Source organism: Condylura cristata, unplaced genomic scaffold (assembly GCF_000260355.1).
Source record: "Condylura cristata isolate star-nosed mole 26May11 unplaced genomic scaffold, ConCri1.0 scaffold00002, whole genome shotgun sequence".
Lineage (NCBI taxonomy): Eukaryota > Metazoa > Chordata > Mammalia > Eulipotyphla > Talpidae > Condylura > Condylura cristata.
The window spans coordinates 48,626,727-48,638,874 of NW_004567103.1; the positions used below are offsets into that span (position 1 = coordinate 48,626,727).

At 36.6% G+C, this 12,148-nt stretch overlaps 1 protein-coding gene across 1 annotated transcript in view; it reads right to left on the minus strand.

The window, feature by feature from the left end:
• Positions 1 to 12,108, minus strand: part of B3GALT1 (UDP-Gal:betaGlcNAc beta 1,3-galactosyltransferase, polypeptide 1) — a 469,881-nt gene extending 457,773 nt beyond the window's left edge. Inside the window, exon 1 of the mRNA XM_012726495.1 lies at positions 11,970 to 12,108. The gene's annotated coding sequence lies outside the window, so the exon portion shown is untranslated. The remainder of the gene's footprint in view (positions 1 to 11,969) is intronic.
• Positions 12,109 to 12,148: the final 40 nt, after the last annotated feature.

Below are 12,148 nucleotides of genomic sequence, written 5' to 3' on the forward strand. Positions count from 1 at the left end.
TCGATCTGCCTGTTCTGCTCCCGCTCTGTCTCTGGTGAAGCCTCTCGCCGCCCCTGAGCTTCTGGCCTGTACCCCAGCTCTGTATGTACAAATAAATAAATCTTAAAAAAAAAAAAAAAAGTAACTGAAATGTAATAAAACAACCTCATGGTTGGTTGTGATTCTTTGTCCCCTTGATATTAGGCCAGCTCCTGTTAGGTAAATTACTTTGACAACTGGTATTAAATGATAACTTACTGGTATAAATAAATAATGAAATGAAAATGATTTTAAAATAGCTGAGAAAGTTCCTTTTTCAAACAGGATTTAGTCATTAAGTTTCAGGATACTAAAATCATTGCCTTTTGGGTTTTTTGTTTTTTGTTTTTTTTTTAGGACTTTACATATAGATGAAAAAGATCAATCATCATAAATATCTGTCATATCACTGATAGGATAATATAGTTCTCACATCTGAGTTATAAAGAAAGAAGTAAAGGTGACAACTCTCCATCATCAAATAAAAACAGAAAAAAATAACTTCTTAAATTAGTTGCTAAAAAATAAACAGTAGAAATGTATTTAACTCCTCACTCCCATTTCCAACAGCCCCTTTACACTCGCCAAAAACTTTGGTTAATCATCAAATTGTTTCCTTTTTAAACTGAAAATATGGAGAGAATTATTCACGTTTTTCAATTTTTATTTGAAAACATCAGTTACTTTAGGTTTGCATTAAGTGAAATGTGAAATAACAGAAGAGTAAATTATATGATGGGGGATATGAAGGACATAGAGAGAAATCACTGCTAATGTTTAAGGAAGATGGTACGGTTTTCCTGTTATTTGACTACTCTGTGTCTATTCATTTGAAATCTTTTTAGTGAGAACTATAAAGAGATATACATATATGCATAAATTGAGTTTATTTAGAGAAGGGGGTAAGCTGAAAATTCACTGAACACCAAAAAAAAAAATAAATAAATAAGCATTCTTTTTGTTTGAGCCTTAGGTATTGGGATTTTGGCTCCAACAAAATCTCATTTTTGAGTATTAGAAATGTTACTTAACACATAGCTCTCTCTGTTTCAACATCTATAAAATGAAGATATTAATGACAACTACCTCCTAATGTTTTGAAAAGTATTAAATTACATAATTCTTATAAAATGATTCACTCCTCTCACCAAGAATTGTTTACTATCATTATCATTATTATTCTCAACAGAAATTTTAATAAAAGAAATTATTCTCATTTACTAAACAATATTTTAACTTTTAATCATGGACTGAATATTTACCTATAAATTCAACTTTAAATGATCATGTCTTTAATGATCAAAAACTGTTGAAGCTTTTTTTTTTTTTTTAAGATTTATTTATTTATACATACAGAACTAGGATACAAGCCAGCGGTGCAGGGGCAGGGTGAAGGTGAGAGGATTCATCAGAGACAGAGTGGGGAGCAGAACAGGCAGATCCACAAAGTACACTGCTGAGGGGAGCGGGCAGGTCAGGAGAGGTCTGCCATGCCATGTAGATCACCTCCAGGGCGGGGATTGAACTCATGCTGAAGTGGCTCTAGCTTCTTAGTGCTGTGCTTTAACTTGCTGCACCACCAGGAAGGGCCCTGAAGCTATTTTTAATGAATACACTCACAACTGTTACAATTATCAACTGATGTTAATAAAGACTACTACATAGCTGAGAATGAAATAATCTGATTTTTGACAAGGAAAAGAAAAGGGAAGGGGTGGATGACTTTGTAGGGATACCCCTAAAGGGCACAGAGGAAGGAGGAAGAGTAAAGCAGGTTTATTCTTTAAAATTTGACCTAGCTGATGAATGTCTTGGCACACCATGGGCAGGAGCATTGGGCTAACCCAGTCCTTTAGAAAGTCTTCTACCAAGACTTCAAAATGATCCATGTATTCATTGGTGGCTTCTCAGAAAGTAACATTTTAGATATGGAGAAATTCAAAATCAGTTCATTTGATAGGAAAGACAAGTAGATAGAACTGTAAAACATAGTACTTCAAATGTGAGATGACACTCCTCCTTACAATCTCTTTGAAATTAACTGTAAGCTTAATACTTTGAAGATAATGTGATAATCAACTGGGCAAAGATAAGATAGTCTATGATATAAAATGCATTTTAATAAAGAGAGATAATGCCACTACATTCATTTTTCAAAGAGCAAAGCTATTGAGAGAAAAAAATTATACTTCACACTGTTCCTTCCTATTTCACATGAAGTTAACAAGTCAACTCATATGTAAAAGGAGTACTTTTCTCATATTCTAGTTATCTGATTTTTCTTAAACATTTGTAACCATGACAGGCAGTCTTACTAAGTTTCCATCTACTGGCTAAGTTACTCTACTGGCTAAGTATATGCATATACATATATATTTGTTACTAACGTGTGTATGTTATCAACATTCCCTGGACATACTTTAATAAAATGTTTAGAATTTAAAAAGGAAGTAAGCTTCAGTCTGACTTTTTTAAACTGTTTCAGAAAGATCAGAGTAAGAACTTAGTGAGCATAGAGGAAAATGTTAGATTAAGATCAGGAAATAGACAAGAGTTGGGTTCAGGACTCTCAAATATTTGACTTTGTTCTTCCAAAGAGAAAAAAAAAAAATATCTGTCACAAAGAAAACGACTGACAGCAAATCCAGCAATTAGGTTGTCTTTTGATACACAGAAGGAAAGGAGAATTTACTTCTGAAAGAAACACACATTGCATTGCAAACTCTAGGATGAACTTACCTATATAAAAAAAAAAAAAAACTGAAAATTTTCACATCAGTGAATGCTGATAAAGAAGGAAGAACCATCTGAAGTTATTACTCTTATTTAGTGCAAACTGTTAATGACTAAAGAGAACATCTAGTATTTCTTCATTTAAAAAAATAAAACATCATCAAATATTCTAGAAAACTGAACATAAAAAGATAAGGAAGAATCACCTATTTTCTCACCATTTTATACTACTACATTTTATACTACTACATTTTCTATTTTCAGTGGCTATATATGCAGGTTTAGTCTAGCTATAGTAAGATTTGTATATACTTTTGTACTATATTTTCCCTAAGAAACATAGCTTTTACATCTTTGTTCTGTAATAATCCTCATATTTACTTTTAATGGCTGTATATTATCCTCAAATGTACTTGCCTAAGTGTATTATGGCCATTTGAGTTGTTACTGATTTTTTTATTATACATAACACATCCATCATCATCTTCAAACACATGACCTTTTCTATATTTTGTATTATTTCCTTAGGATAGATTCCCAAAAGGAATATTAATGGAGGAGACAGTATGAATATTTTTATGTTTTTTCCCCTGTATACTGCCAACTTGCTTTTCAAAGAGTCTGTGCCAATTTTAATTGCAATGAACAGTTTCTGAAAGCACCAGATTCACTGCATCTTTGCCAACATGGGACATGATTATTTTTAATATTGTCATTTAGTAGATTAATAACAAGGCCTCATATTGTTCACATAATTTATTTAATCTAGTAGACCAGCGATGGGAAAGGAGATTCTGAAATGAAGGAACAATATGACAAAAGTTCCTAGCATTCCTCAGTATTCTATACTATTCTTGTTATCTTTGTGATCAAGATGATTAAGTAGCTGTTGGAAGATCATCAGAAAAGATTAGTCACAATAAATTGTGTACACACAAAGCATACAGATAGTAAACAAAGAGCTGGGCAGGGGTGTGGTCCAGTTCTACTCAGCATTACTAAAAGAATGAAAGCAGGATAGTCAATATGGAAATAAATACATGCACATATTTTCAGAGCAAACAAACACAAAACATTTTTATGCAGCAAATCTACTTCTAGAACCTATAAATAGTAGCACATGTGATGCAAATTGTACAAGATTATTCATGACATCATTGGTTATGGTAGCTAGATTTGAAAAAATATATACATATTACAGCTCATCAGGAGGGTACTATTAATAAATCAAGTATGGTATTTTCAATAAATGTGATACCTTGGAATTGCATGGAATATGTAAAAATGAGTGAGGAAATCTAAATATCAACTTAGTCCTCCAAGATTGTTGAATTTAAAATGCAAGAAGTAAAACATGTACATAAATGCTGTCATACATATAAAAATTGGGGAGGGGGAAAGTTTAATGACTGTATTTGCTAGGCAATCTCTGAAAAGACAGCAAGAAACTAATGAGAGTAGTTATCTATTTGGGTAAAGAAAGTATGAGTATTGAGTATATGGAAAAGGCATAGGGAAGGGACAACTTTTATTGTGATTATTTGAAACATGTATATTATCCATTCAAACAAATATGTTAACTTAAACAGAGGCAATAACAACAAAATGATTCTACCTTTGGAATAAAATGGTCTAAGTTCACATACCTATGAGCTACAAGAAGGCAATGGCTATTAGAGGAATCTAGTGGTCAAGCAATTTTTTTTCCTCTTCTATTCTTTTCCAAATAATTGCATTACTTGTTCAAGTACAGTTCACAGGATCATCAATAGATGTATAGAGAGTTCTGTCACTATGGCAAAGTAAAGTTATGCTAGACAATGTATTATAGTAACCATGAGTTTGTTTTAGGGAAATTGCAACTAGCTCTCTTTGTTCTTCTTTGAAACTTATAATGTCTACTTGTAGGTAAGAACAAAGAGGAAAATAATTATTTCAAATATTCACCTATGTTTGCTGGCTTATTATAAACTAATTTAACAGAATCTTTACTTGCATTAATAAATAAATGGGCCAATCTACAGTTCATCTTTAAATGGTTCATATTTTCTCAATTTAAGTATGAGCTATTAGAATTAGCAGGGTAATAGATAATATATATAACTATAAATACATATATTTTTATTCCTTGTGATTTAGAATTCTTTATTTGAATCATAAAATGAAAATACATTTTATTTTCTTCCCTCTCAAATTTTATTGATTTCCCAATCATTTATATAATTATGTAATTTGCGGTGTACAACTTCATATCTCAAGCATGTGTCTTCAAGAAACTTCAGATCAGACTATTTTGTGCTTAGAATCTGCAGATTATCTTTAATTTTTTTTGAATTAAAGTATGCAGGCCAATGTAATAACTACAATAACTTTATTGATAAATTCATAATTTGTTAGTCATTCATTGTTTATTATAAAATATAGCACTTTTTCCATTTGTATATTCGATTCTTCTAATCTCCTCCTAACTGGAATTCAAACAATCAGTGATGCCATCATTATTTTGCACACTTAGAAATTAAATAAGTGATGGATTTTAGTGGAACTAAATGAGCACTTGACTGACATAAGCTGTTGCAGACCTAGACATAAAGTCATAGTGCATTTGCATACATTTGTGCAATTCTTGTCTAGCAGCATTTAAACTAATAACTAGTGGCACATAGTCAACCTCTACCACTGTCAGTTGTCTCTGACTGAATGTTAGAACTCTGAGAAAGCCATCCACACATTTTGTTGTACAATGAAGAATTGATGCCATATAAACATGTCATGAAAACATTTCATAGTCAAACACACACTAGATGCTAACTTCGATTAATTCAGAACAATGTCCAATATATTAGTTGTAAACCATCTTTTCAGTTGCAAATCTACATTTTGGACAAGTAAATGTATCTTCAAATCATTGTGTATGTTTGATCTGATGGACTCTAAGAAATTTGGAGGGTTTTTTCTTTTTTCTTTTTCTTGAGTATTGAGAGAGGTACTTGCTCTTAAAATCTCCCATCTATGCAGGTTCCTTCTCTCTGACTGATGTTTGTTTTGTTTTTGTTTTCAGCTAACTTGGAACAACAGCTCTTAATCTCTTCATAATCATTTTTCCTTATCCTAGTACATCGGAAAATGGAAAAGGTGGTGAACAATCCCAGTATTTCCTGGAGACTTTGAGTTCACCTATCCATCACTTTGAGAACACTGGAAATATAAAAAAATCTTGTTTAAGGATTCTACTAAAGATTTAAAAGGAGTTCTACAGAAATATTAATCATACTCAAATATTTTACATGCAAACTTACCTCCTAGTCCTTGAAATCTTAGACAACATCTCTAAATGCATCATTTTATTGAGCGCAACATAAATTAATGCAACACTATGTTATATCAGGTATTAAAATACATACAAATTTTAGATGTTTTTTTTTATTGACATTACAATATTATAAAATGTAGAGTTATTTACTGGTCAACTATTATGGGGCTCACTAGTATATTTAATAGTCCACAAACAGTATTTCTGAACATGACTATACTTTCATCTGACTTTGGGCAACTAAAATCAACTTCCTAGATTAAAGTTCTTCCCCATTATAGGGGTCTATGGGAAGTTGGGCAAGTGACCTGAATTCTTCCCACCTCCACACAGATGCTTCTTGCTGGTCTTGTATCTACTAGTTTTATAATCAGTCAGAACCAACTTGATGAGCTAGTTATGGAAACCTCTCATTGGCCTCCTTGCTTTTTTTTTTTTAAGATTTATTTATTTATGCATACAAACATGGGGTACAGGTCAGAGGGGCAGGAGCAGTGAGCGAATTCACCAGAGACAGAGTGGGGAGCAGAACAGGCAGATTGACTAAGTACACTGCTAAGGGGGACAGCGCGCAGGTCAGGAGAGGTCTGCCACACCGTCTGGATCACCTCCAGGGCAGGAGATGGAACTTGCACTGAAGCTGCTGCCTATAGTTTGCAGTGCTAAGCTTTGACCTGCTGCACCACCAGGGAGAGCCTGGCCTCCGTGCATTTTAAAAAGTGTTTTTCCAAATTTTGGAACTGATAGGAGAAAATCCAAGGCAAAAAAAGGTAAAAGATTAGTGGGTGGCATGTATTCCTGAGTCTGGATAAATAAAAATAGTATGATGGTATTATCAGAAGACTTTTCCTTATCTATTAAAACTGGATTGCATAACAACCATCTTAAATATTTCTCTTGAGTTATGGAAATCCATTCAGCATTGTGTGTCCTGCACTAATATTCTGATATGTTAGAAATGGGGAATAAGCTGATATCAATTCATTATGTGGTATGACTTCTTCAAAGTACAATTTCAACTTTCTTCTAACATAAAAATAATATTCGTAAACCATTTTCAGAAAGCTAAGCTAGGTTTCATTCTTATCATAAGGGTTAAAAAATTCTTTTGAGATGTAAACTAAAGACCCTGAATAAAATAATAAAATGGAAAACACAGAAATTGAAATTGGAATCATAATTACATACTGTTTTATACATTAGAGAATAGAATGTAGGAAAATATCATAAGGTTTTATATATAACTGTTAGTACTCAATAGCCAAATTGATTTTAAATTAAAGCAAATTTACTTAAAAATTTTTAAAGAGTTGGCCCTCACTGGTGGCTCAGCGGGTTAAAGCACAGCACTAAGAAGCTTAAGCCACTTCTGCATGAGTTCAACCCCTGCCTTCCCCAGAGATGACCCAAATGGCGTGGCAGACCTCTCCTGACCATCCCGCTGTTCCCCTCACCAGTGTACTTCGTCAATCTTCCTGTTCTGCTCCCCACTCTGTCCCTGGTGAATCCTCTCACACTCCACATCTCTGGCCTGTATCCCGGTTCTGTATGAATAAATAAATCTTTCAAAAAAATGTTTTAAAGAGTTTTGACATCTTATTAGAAGATCATACCATAAGTCTTTTTTCTGATGTATGCACTTAGGGAAACTTTGATCTCAAGCCCTTAGCTTTTGATCAACATTCCCAGAGGCACATAAATATGCCACTCTTAGGTGGAAAAAGCAGAATAATAAACACTAGGCTTTTGGATGCTTCCTGACTAGTATATATTCAATCATCTTCTTGAAATGAAATTTCTTAGACTTGACCTTGAATAGTCATAATATTTTGTTTCAAAATATTAATTTGAAACAAATATGTAAAGTGATGTTTTTAAATTTAGTTGTTCTGAAAAATATTATAATTTGATTTCAAATACTTATTAAACAACATATAGCCTGTTATTTCATTATTTCTTCATCTTGAATCCCTCTCATGTCTTTTTTTTTTAAAGATTTATTTATTTATTCATACAGAACTGGGGTACAAGCCAGAGATGCGGAGGGTGAGAGGATTCACCAGAGACAGAGAAGGGAGCAGAACAGGCAGATCCACGAAGTACACTGCTGAGGGGAGCAGCCGGCGGGCCAGGAGAGGTCTGCCGCGCCATGTGGTTGCCTCCGGAGCAGGCGGGAATTGAACTCATGCGGAAGGGGCCTTAGCTTCTCAGTGCAGTGCTTAACCCGCTGCGCCACCAGGGAGGGCCCCCTCTCATGTCTTAACCCTCATCTTATGCTATGTATATCACATATATAGCTTGAGGAATAGCAAGTGTTACGTTGTTAACATGATTACTTTCCAGTTCTTAGATTAATTTGAGTACATTAATGTGGGTGTGTGGGTAGGTGTATATTAATTGGACAAATGATAAGATAAAAGATTGGGCCATAGTGGGGGGGGGTTAGAAAAAATAGGTTGCTAGGAGATAAACAGTCAGTACATATTATTTACTTATTATGCTTTTTTTTTCATTATTTACTTTACCTAAATAAAATAGAAGCTTCATTAGGTTTTTTCTTCCTGACGTAGTCAAATAAAGCAACTAGGACAGCATTTGCCACACAGTAGATAGACAATACAAATTCTTGAAATCTACTTGAATAAGCCAGTATCATAATTAATTTATAATAGATTATAAAGTAGGTAAACAGTTGCCTTATGAAATACATTGGCAATCCAGAATGGGCTGATCAATTTATTTCAAATGTAGAGATTACATTCCTCCTTAGAACATGTCCTATATGTATATGTGTAAATGAGTGCATGGGTGTGTGTATGTATGTGAGAAAGAGAGAAGAGACAGCAACAGAGAATTTCTGATACTGAACAGATTGAAGTTCGTAATTCCCTAAGTGTCACTTTTTGGGGAAAAAATTTCATCTTTAAGTGAAAATAAACTACTACTAAATAAAGCAAACTCCACTGTATTGCCTAACAAAATAGCAACTCTAATCATGATGACCTGACAAATCAAATATTTTATTTCTTATGAACATGGTATTTATGACATTGCTATATATAGCAAACATGATCTTTTTAGAAAAGTTATGCAGTTTTAAAGTTAAAACCTGGCATAGGTCAAAAAGTGAATTTAGTGACCTAGAGTCTTGACAAGCTGACATTTATTTGTATTACTAAAATCCATCTAGAAAATATGGCAGTCTGAGTTCATGGGCTACCCTGCAGAAAAACAAATCAAAACTGAAGTGAATCTGCAGAACTGGTAGAACTTGAATAGTATGTATAAACTAAGTGGCTAGCACTATCCATAACCTCCTATAAGCCTGTGCCTCCCACTTCACCACCACCACATCTTATATCATTGTGGCTTTGGTCAAACTTACTAACACTTTAACCTAATATTCACAACCATTGACACATTTCTCTGCACTTGATTACATTTTGTCTTGTTGGAGTTCAAGCTATATTTAATTATTTGAAAAAAAAAACTTCCTCAAATAGAAGTTCCCTCAAATACCTTAAATATTCTGTTTCCATTTAAAGAGCTGTGACTTACCCCAATACATAATGTAGTGAATTTACAAGGCATTACTTAATAACAATGTCGAAATAATCCCTTCCTTAATAAGTATTAAAGTTTTCCTTAAATGTTCTATTTTTAGTCATCTTGTTTCTAATTTAAGTATATTTTAAAATTATTAATGAATAATACATAACAGTTTAATCCTATATCTCCCATATCAACCCATAGAGAAAAGTTTTTGCAGCTCATAGCATTCCATATATAAAATACAAAACTAAAATCAACTGCTTAGAGGGTTTTATAATCTGAATTACATCCTGAAGGTTACAAAACCTTATTAAAAGAATTACCTGGAGTCAGGTAAATTTTGAATGACATGTAAACACCTCAGGTTACACTATTTGCATCCGAAAATTAGGCTTTAAACTAGATGTAATGATCACTAAGCAGAAAAGGCTTGCTACCAATTTTCCACTAACCCAAATGCAAAGTTCAACTAAAATAATGCTAAAATTTCCTTTATAGTTAAGTAATTGGCATATATATATAGTCATCTTCACACATAAAATACTACTGGTTTATCAGTAAGTTGTTCACGTGCTTCAGAATAATTTGCACAGCTGAACTGAGAAAACAGAAATCTTCACGATTTTTAAAAATGGTGAAAATGCTGACATTTTGGACAGCTCCCTCCTGATTTCCCCCCCCCCCTCCATCCATTACAGTATTTCAACTGAGTGTCTTACTTTCATTTTCCCTATTTTACCAAATGAGAAATGAGTTTAACCAAAGCAGTTGCTGCGGTTTGGGTTTTATTTGTGTTGCGTTGTTATCTGGGGGCAAAAGACTCCTCCAGTGAAAGAGATCAAGGAACTCCGTAACAAGAAAAAGTGCTGGGCTCAGTTCAAGATCCGGATCTCAGACCTGAGCCAATTCTAATTTTACCAGATTTTAGCAGGCGGCAGAGAGCTGCCCTCTCCATTTCCCCAGTCTCTATAAAGGAACAGAGCCTCTCTCAATCTGCATCAGGGTGGGGACAATTTGTTAGTGCCCAGGTGTTTCAACAACTTTCCCAAGCAAAGGCACCTACAAAAGACAACGGGCCAGATACAAGGCAGTCGCCAAGAGCTAAGTTTATGTGTCCTGAACAGGGATGGAGAAATCAACCACTGCACTGAGCTTCTGAGGCTATTACTTGGCCAGGCAATCATCCATTTGCAGCAGCGCTTTAAATCCACCTTGTGAGGGAAGGTTTGCTACGCGGATAGAACTCCCAATGGCTTCACAAAATAAAATAATTTACTATAAAATAAAAAAGAGAAAGGCACGGGGGAAAAAGTGGATAGTAAACCTTGTCAGACTCGATGAAGCACGAAACACACACTCCAGTGGCCCAGCGGGCCGGACCCCAGCGGGCCGGAACTTCTCGGAGGGCGGAGCCACCGGCAGTGCGCAGCCCACCCGCACGCCAGGCCGGGTCCCGACTCCGGTGGCTGCGGCTCCACCTGGACGCGCACCCGAGCCCCGCCCAGCTTGGGCTGAACAGTCCAGTCGCCCACGCCGGTGCCCCACACTCACAACGGTCGGAAGCGCTTTTCCCCAGCCCCTCAAAGTAGGACTCTCTCCATCCCCAATTCTGCGCTCCCGAAAAGTGTAGTGATCCTCTTAAAAAAAAAAAAAAGGGGGGCATCAGAAACAAAAAAGTCGCCTCTCCCCAAGACTAGTCGCACTCGCTATTCTCTCTCTTTCTTCCAGTCTTCACTAGCCGGAGCAACCTTTACTTTCCTCCCCACCTCACCCCTCCCCGCCGAAGTCCCCGGCTCCAAGTGGGGCTTGGCGAAGGTCAGTGAAGGCTCCTGTCCCTGGCTGACAAGATCCACAGTTCCCTCTTTTCATTAAGGGAATAAAGTTCAATTTGCCCGGCTCTGTACGAGCCACGGAGGACTTTTTCGTGTGTTCTGTGAGCTCTGTCTCCTGCCGAGCCAAGAGCATCCTATTCACTCCATCCCAGCCTGGATTCCTGAAGGACGTCGGTTCACGCGACAAGGGACCCATCTCGCTCCTTGCAAAGTGCTCTGAACCGCGCGCGCGCCACACACACACACACACACACACACACACACACACGCACACACACACAAGGCACACACACTCACACACACACACAAAGCCATCCCCGTGTGCTGTCAAAGTGTCAGTGCGGAGCGGAGAACGCACAAGGAGTGGCACCGGCGCGGACATCAGCCTCGCCGCGCGACTGGACTCGCTGTCCGGGTCCCAACACCCTTGTCCGGATGTCCGGGACGCCACGAGCCTCGGAACCCTCAAAGACCACACGAGCGGTCCCGGGGGCGCGCGGGAGCTGCCGGGCGGACCTTACCCGTGGGGCGCGTGGTCTTCCGTCGCTCGGCTGGCCCGCGGGCCACAGGGACGCTGCAGCCGGGGTCCCGGAGATGCTGCTGCTCCGCTGCCGCTGCCCGGATGCCCGGTGCCAGCATCACTTCTCCGCCGCCTCCGCCTCCTCGATATAGTCATCTTCACACATAAAATACTACTGGT